Genomic DNA, 8172 nt, shown 5'->3' with positions numbered 1-8172 from the left:
CTCTAAGATGTTGGTGTCTTACAAAGAGACAAAAACATCCAACTGCACCAATCTCTGAACTTTTTTTTGTTGGTTATGCTTAATGTACTTGCATAGAGAAATTATTCCATAAGGCTTCTTTACATTTAAACCAGATCTGCTGTCAAAGTCTTCACAGTTGGAGTATCAATGAATAAAATAAAATGAGACTGCTAAGATTATAGGTGTTTTGCCTTCATTGATGAAGGAGAACATAAATGATGTGGGATTTATTTTGTATTTTAGTTTGTTTTCTAAATTATTTTAGAAAATCTACCAGGCAATAATACTGTTCTGTGCCCCATTCAAGGGAAACTGAAGCAGAGTGATATAAAGAACTTAGTTTGTTCCAATGGAATTGGAGTGAATTAAGTATCACTGTGTGGCTAAGGTACATAATTTTGAGAGATGCTCCAGTGGGTATGAAATTTCATCATGACTTCAAAACACAGCACTTGGCTGTAGGAGGAAAAAAAGAATTTTTAAAAAATAAATACTCATCTCATACTTAAATGCACACTTTACACACCTGTCTGTTACTGGCACTGTCTAGCATGCAGTCTTAGTATTCATTCTCTGACAGACAGAATCTGAAAGCTTAATTTTCATGTTTACCAGTGGGAATCTGTTAGCATTTAACATTATTCCATTGTAATTAGTGCTGTGCATTGCATTTAATATTTCTGCCTCTTACTCACTTTAGGCCACCATTATATATGATATCCTTCGTGTGTGTGTTGTGTGTGTGTGTGTGTGTGTGTGTGTGTATAATATCTGTTCATCTATCTATTTTAAAAGTGCACTGTTCAGATTCTTGCATGCAATGGATTTCAGATAGTTGGGATGAGTTGACCATGCAAACATGATGGTCTTTCTTTGAATGTATATATGACCCCTCCATTCCTGAACTTTTCAGGGGTCTCAGTTTATAGTGCATACAGCTATAGTGCTATGTTCCAGTTTAACTGGCATGTTCAGTCCTATGGAGTCCTGGGTTTTGGAGTTTAGGGAAGAACATTTAGATTCTCTTCTAGGAATCTCTAGGCCTCATCAAACTACCACCCCCAAGGACATTGCCATGACAGTAAAAGTGGAATATTGTCCTATATCATGTATTGTAAATGGCCCTTCTTTATCTTGACTAGTTTTATACTGATACCCAAGACCATGCTTCTGATTTCTCATTCATGCCTAATTTTTTATATCAAATTATATTAAAAGAGAAGTTGGCAGGTGACCTAGCAATCACTCTACCATGGTTGGCTGGGAAAAATGGTTATTGGCTAGCCAGGGTCTAGGAACACCCATTCTCCTGGGACAAATATTTCCCTGACAGGGTTTTCCCGAGGCTCCCAACATAATCCCTTTTGTTATAGAGGACAGTGAGAAATCATAGCCAAAGGAGATGATTGTTTGTGAATATAAGAACAGGGAAGCACTGGCTATTACTTTGCTAGCACCTTCACAACAGTCACTCGACTTCTGCTTCCATCCCAGACTATTCTTTTCCCCTGGGAAAACATTTAGCAAGGTTTCTAAACCTTTCAAGCCTTGGTTTCTGCCCCCTAGACACAATTCTGGGTATATATACAGGTGGTAAAACAGCCATTTTCGGTCTAGTTTGCAGAAGGCAGGACTCTGTCACTTTGGCTAGACTAGGCTCCTCAGTATACCAGCTAACCTCCCTTGCTGCAGTGGCTATTGAGTCTTCTCTGTTCCCGACTCTCATCAATTGGAATCAAGATCCATGTCCGTAACATATCTCTATTAGCACCCTTAAACCTATTTCCACTTCTCCCACCTGTGCCTCCCTAGCTCTGTGCTGCACGTGAGTGATGTGTTGGTGTGTGTGTGATTATTCCCCTAATAAAATACAAAGACCTATTTGGATTTGCCTCTGGAGTTCTGTGTGATTCAGACCTGATATAGTTGGATTGGTCCAACGGCCATTGTTGCCCTGGCTGCATTATAGCTCTCCTTTGAGCTAATACTAAAATTCCTCTAAGCGTTTAATTGTGGTGCCCTCTTGGGACCTCAGCAATCTCTGTTTCTATCCATTTTTCCACAGTGATTTCCTTCTACCATTCTTCCACTGGCATTTTCCTCCCCACAGCTCCTGTAATCATCTAGTACTGGGGAAAGTAGTAGGGTTCTCCAATTCAAACCATGGTTTTCTGTTTGGACAGCTACTCCCTTCAGAACTAGCCACACATAGCTAATGGGAGAATGCCACCAGACGTTGCCACAAATCCAGATGCCAATTCTGTCCACACACCAACACAGGAAATGTGCTCCACCGCCTAATCATATCCCTCACATACTGAAAGGATCTTCACTTGCTTATCCTCTACTGAAGTATGCCATCTTCTGTCCATAATGACTTCGCAAAAATCCTACTTCTTTTCATTTTTTTAAAATATATCCCCCCCCCCCCAAAAAAATACGAGTTTTTGAAAAGAGTTTTTGTGGAAAAAACAAATATATCTGGGCACTTACAAAATCATTGTATCACTTGGATGTGGTAAGTCTAACGTTTTCATAGATGAACTTTCAGGCCAACAACTCCTGTTCCTAACTACTAAAATGATCATGTTTCGTTTTTGGGCCCAAAAGGCAGGTCAAAATAAGCTACTTTGGGTCTCTTGGAGGTATGCTGTTTAAATGTTGCATGAGTCCTAAGAGGATGGAAGCCATGCCAGAGCCATGCTCCAGTCCTAAGGACTGGAACACAGCTTTGGCAGCTTCTGGTCTCTTAAGATGTGTGTGTCAGCTAAACAGCATACCTCCAAAGTGACCAAAGCAGCTTTATTTTCCCTGTCTTGTTTGGGCCCCATAGAACCATTGGTTATTTGTTGAAGTGTTCCATTCCATCCACTACCCCTGTGAGTCATATGGATGGAGATCTTGTGGCACCGTTTGAGACTGACTGAAAGAAAGCAGTTGGCAGCATGAGCTTTCCCAGGCTTTCCTTTGGATGCATTTGGCGGAGTGGAAAACCAGGGATAGGCCTATACAGCGCCGTGTGGGGGAAAGCGATGGCGTGCGTGCTCATGCCATGTGCACCGCACCACACCGTGAGCTCATGCCCCATTGTTTTCAATGGGGCTTCAGCACACACGCTTTTTCTCTTACTCAGGGGTCTGGAACAGATCCCCCACGTAAGGGAAGGACCCCTAATAATAATAATAACAACACCTGGAACTCCATTTTAACAGACCAGTCTGTTTCTGTATCGGAAAGGGTGTAAAACAAAGACGAAAACTAGTAAATAAACAAGTCCTTTAAAAGTCTTCACTTTGTGTTTTTGGCGATGAATGACTGTGCTCATAAAAATTAAAAATTTGGTACATCCTGAGAATTCTAAATACCCCTCCTTAAAACTGCAAATCCCAGAATGCAACAGGAGGCAGCTAGAGCAGTTAAAGTGGAATAGTAGCACTATAAGAGTATAGTGTGATAAACACCATAGGATCCGAGAGCTGGTAACATCAAAGTGTGGATACTATGCAACAAGAGAGGGAGGGTATGTATCTAAAAGTACCATGGAAAATATGGTTTGCCTGTTTCATTAATGGTTATGAGAGGGATTCTTCCCCTTCTTCACAAAAAAGGTGTGTGCAGAAGGTTTCAGGAGGACTTGACATTAGTAGTGGATAGTGTTATTGTGGTTCTCGTGTGTGTGTGTGTGTGTGTGTGTGTAGAGAGAGAGAGAGAGAGAAGGAGAGAGAGAAAGAAAGAAAGAGAGAGAGAAAGAAAAGAAAGAAGGAAGGAAGGAAGGAAAAAAAGAGATGGTCAGAGGGGTTCACAGCCATAATAAAATTCATCTTAGTCCCAACAGTTAACTATTTCTTGAATCACTGGAATGTCATGTTTTGGGGGGGGATACTGGGAAAGGAGGACTATTCATAATCTCACAATGGAGTTTATCACACAGGGTTTTTCATGTGCCGAAATCGGATTTAAAACAAGGAAAGTGTGGGATCAATTTCACATGATGTCACATATTAAGGAATACACGGAATGAAAAAAATCCCACAAAAGTGGGATCATTTTCACACAATGTCATGGGCATTGAGCATTAATGTGAAAATAAACCACACAGAAAGTTAGACAAAATTGACTGCTTTTTACTTTCATGATTCTCCTGAAAATAAAAAATAGCCCATTTTGACCACTTTGTGTGCTGTTTATTTCCATGTTAATGCTCAGTACCCCTCATGAGTGTGAAAATGATCTCACCTTTGCGGGATTTTTCCTGGATTTAAATCTCATTTTTGCATAGGATTTAGGCACTTAGCCTCCTGTGTGATAAACTCCATTGGCGATACCTTCCCCATGTCTCTATATCTCAGGCATTCAGGGATTTAGAATGTGGTGACAAACAATTGGCAAGTGATGGGAAATTCTGTATAACTTTTTGAGGCCGAGAATTAAAATACAAGTTATGGTTTAAAAGATGCAGAGGGTTACTACCATGACTATCTGCAGCCAAGGGTATGTCCTCCCCACTCAGCCTTATGTTCTGTGTATTTCCTACATGAAAATTCATTATAATGTCACCACATTCCTCAGATTCACTGTAGGAGGAATTCACATTCAGCCCTAACTGACTCCTCCTTTGTCTGCAGTCTCAAATCTACAGTGCCAATCTCTGGGTTAGGAGCTGGCAATCCTAATAAGGATTTAAAATATTTCTCTGCCTCAACTCCAGATGTACAGTGTGATACATAGAACCAGGCCAAGGAAGTGGGGAAAGGCTAGATCTATTTTTTGCTTTCACACTTAACAAGTGATGAAATATTAATTATTTTTTCACTTCATTAAATAGTCCTTTAGCTGTATTCTAAATTCTTTATTTAGATGCCTGTTAACAGGTGAATGACTGACACATTTCATTTCCATGTTCCATCTGAGCTTGTATTGAAATGCAATGCATTCATTTATGAATCATGGGTGTGAAGAAGGAGGCTCCAAGCAGCAGAACACTTTGAGTTTTCCCACCCACATGGGAAGTGCTTTGCACAGCATGGAACACTTGAAAGTTCTGCTTGGATGGAATCCAATAAGTTTTGCAAGCTGCTCTGGGTATTTTGGGATTTTTAATTTGTAGCAATGCTGCTGTTATTTTAAATACCGAACAAATCTTAGTGTAACCCTTTGGAGCCACCAACTGACTTACTGCCTTGTAGAGAGATGAAGGACACACAAGCAAGACTCCACAGGATTGTCATCTGGCTGATTTTATTTCCAGTGTGAGAGGCTGTGTGGGCAATTGTAAGGATCTAATTAGATATTATCAAAGACAGATAACTTCTGACATTGTTTTTCTTCACCTTCACTTCTTGGAACCATGAATGTAATACAATGCACACAACCTGATATCACTGGAACTAGCACACAGCTGGCCATTAGTTGTTAAGGGACACATCTCTGCATATTGGTTGTTTGCTGAACTCTACAGTTACTTCCTTTAGAGTCTTCTCCCCTTGCAAAATGGAAGGAAAAGTGGAAAAGTGGACATTAAAAGGAGAAAAAGGAATTGGGAAGTGGGTATTTTGAGGATTGCACACACCTCTGGGGACAGTGGACCAAAAAAAGCCACTGCTGGTCCATGTAGCCCATGGATCACTTGTTACTCATTTCTAAACAAGATGTTTTGAAGGTGCATTGAGATAAAAGCTATAAAATGGGTGGAGGTATTTCATGTTTCTCATAACTTTTAATTATACCTTTTTCATAATTTTTAATTCAATCTTTGTATGTCGGTGAGTGAGAGAGAGAGAAGGAGAGACGTATGAATATATTATATGAAAAATAGTTGAAAACAAATTGGGGGGGGGGTCCCAGCACACTAGGCATAATCCGACAATGTTCAATTTGTTCAGAGACTGAAAGATTTCTTTCTGCTAGTGTATTATAAAGGGCTTTTTTTGGGGGTAGGGGATACTTTCTCCAAAACTGGATATGGTTGAGAAGAACCTTGAGAATCCTTTTTGTCTATTGGCTATTAATCCTGTTTTAAGGGGGGGGGGGGGGAATTTGGGACATAATGTTGTGAATGTGGATATTTTAATGTGTTGTGAGATGCTTTGATTATCTCATCACCGCAAAGCAGGATAAAAAAAAAAGTATTATTATTATACCTTGGAGCACTTCCCTCAACTCTTCTTTATAACTGTTTTTCTTCTTCAACTTTTCTTTATAACTTAGGATAAGAAGTTGCAGAGACTAGAGTCAGTCAGAATATGAGCCAAGTACCCAGGGCTGCTTATCTCACTTTGCTCCTTCTTCTTAGCTTGTAATACCATTTGGTTCTACAAAATAGGTAAACTTTGCATGTAGGAAACTAAAGTTTATAAGTGAGCTATTTTTATTTGAACTGTGTTTCTTGTTCAATTGCATTTTGTACTAAAATATATTCATCTTTTTTGTCTGTCATAAGATCCTCAAAACAAACATACTTTGGCGTAAGTATACATAGAATTCTACTTCAAGTCCTCCAAGGAGAGGAAGAACTTATTATATATTTCACTTTCAACAAAGGCAGCAGTAGTGAGAGTGTTCTTTCATATTGCTACTACATACTGCTTTTGCAGTGGCCAGGCTAAATGGTATTGGCAAGTAATAGGGATGAAAGACAAAGGATAATAATTTATTCATTTTTATTATAACGTATCAAAATTCACAAAATGCAAATGTGGGGAAAAGCGTAATTGACAGATATGACCATCCTTAGCAAACAAAGACATGGTGACAACCTCATATTTAACAACAAAAAAATCCATAGAGAAGGTAAAGAATGGACAGCAGAAATTGTGAAGTCCCTTTTCCTGCCATTTTGTGCAAGAAATGTCCTTAACACCCTCACCTGCCTAGAGTCCTAATCTGCCTGTGATTTTTATTTTGAATAGAAATATTTTTCTGACAGTCTTATTAGAGAATCAGGATTGTCTAAAATGTGGCCCGAATAATCTTGTTCTGCAATACATTTTGCTTCTGTGCCAGTAGAAATGAGCTGCCTCCTCCCCAAGCACCAGACAGAGATAGCAAATGGACTGGTCTATGAAGCATTTTCTCAGTCATTCCAAATAAAGCTTAAGAGTCTTCTCTGCACTGCTGTGGTCTGACTCATCAGCAAATATAAGAATGTTAGGAAGCAGTATCAACTTTAAAAAAAAAATACCGTACAATTTGTTCAAAGCAGTGTCCTTCTACCACTCCATTCCATTTTACTAAAATAGGTTTCCTTCCTGCTGTTTCATTCATTTGGCGGAATGCTGGATCTGAAGTTATTTGCCTTTATTACTGCAGCTGTTGCATATTACCAATGTGTATGTGCATAAAACAAGTTTATAATGTACTTGCAAAAAGAATATAAGCTTCATAACAGCCTTCCGTATATGCTGGAAGGGCAAATTTCTTCAAGGAACCTTGTCTTCAAAATCTCTCTTTGCAAACAAGGTTAGGCACAAGTATTGGATTGAATGAACCATCATCATTTGCAAAAGCCTTTAGAAATGGTGTGTGACACTTCCATTTCCTGCACACATGCTTTCTTCGTTTATGTACACATTTCTCATCATGCAGCAGAATGAGGTGGAAAAATCCAGATTTGTATGTAATGGATATCATTTCTGAAGATATACTGGAATAGAACTTTTCCACAACTATTAATTTTTTTTATTTAAAACAGTATTCTTGCTTAACCAATGAGATACCACTGCTATCTTTGTAGGTTAGAATATGAAATAGAATATCTATTCCACAATAATGGTTTGGTTTTTTTATGGTAGCCAACCAAATGTCTTTGAGAAACAGAACATGTGGAAAACAATATGTATTTATTATTACTCAATAAATGTTTTTGTTTGTCTGCTATCTAGACAGCAACCCCAATGCAGTTCCCTTAAGATGTTTTAGCATTCAGCTTCCATGGTTTCTTAGTATTAGCCTTTCTAGCTGGATCTGATGGGAGTTGCAGTCTAAACAATCTGGAGGATACCATCTTGGGAAAAGACTGTTCTTGTTTGTCTTGCACTTGTGCTCATTGCACAATAGTTGCTTACATTATTTTAAACAATTCTTGGCAAGGTTATGATATTGCTTTTGAAAGTTCTCATAGGATCCATTTTTGAAACATTTGTTGTATTCCTT

The sequence above is a fragment of the Sceloporus undulatus genome, chromosome 4 (genome assembly GCF_019175285.1).
Source record: "Sceloporus undulatus isolate JIND9_A2432 ecotype Alabama chromosome 4, SceUnd_v1.1, whole genome shotgun sequence".
In the NCBI taxonomy this organism is placed as follows: Eukaryota; Metazoa; Chordata; class Lepidosauria; order Squamata; family Phrynosomatidae; genus Sceloporus; species Sceloporus undulatus.
Note: the sequence above shows the minus strand (reverse complement) of the source record.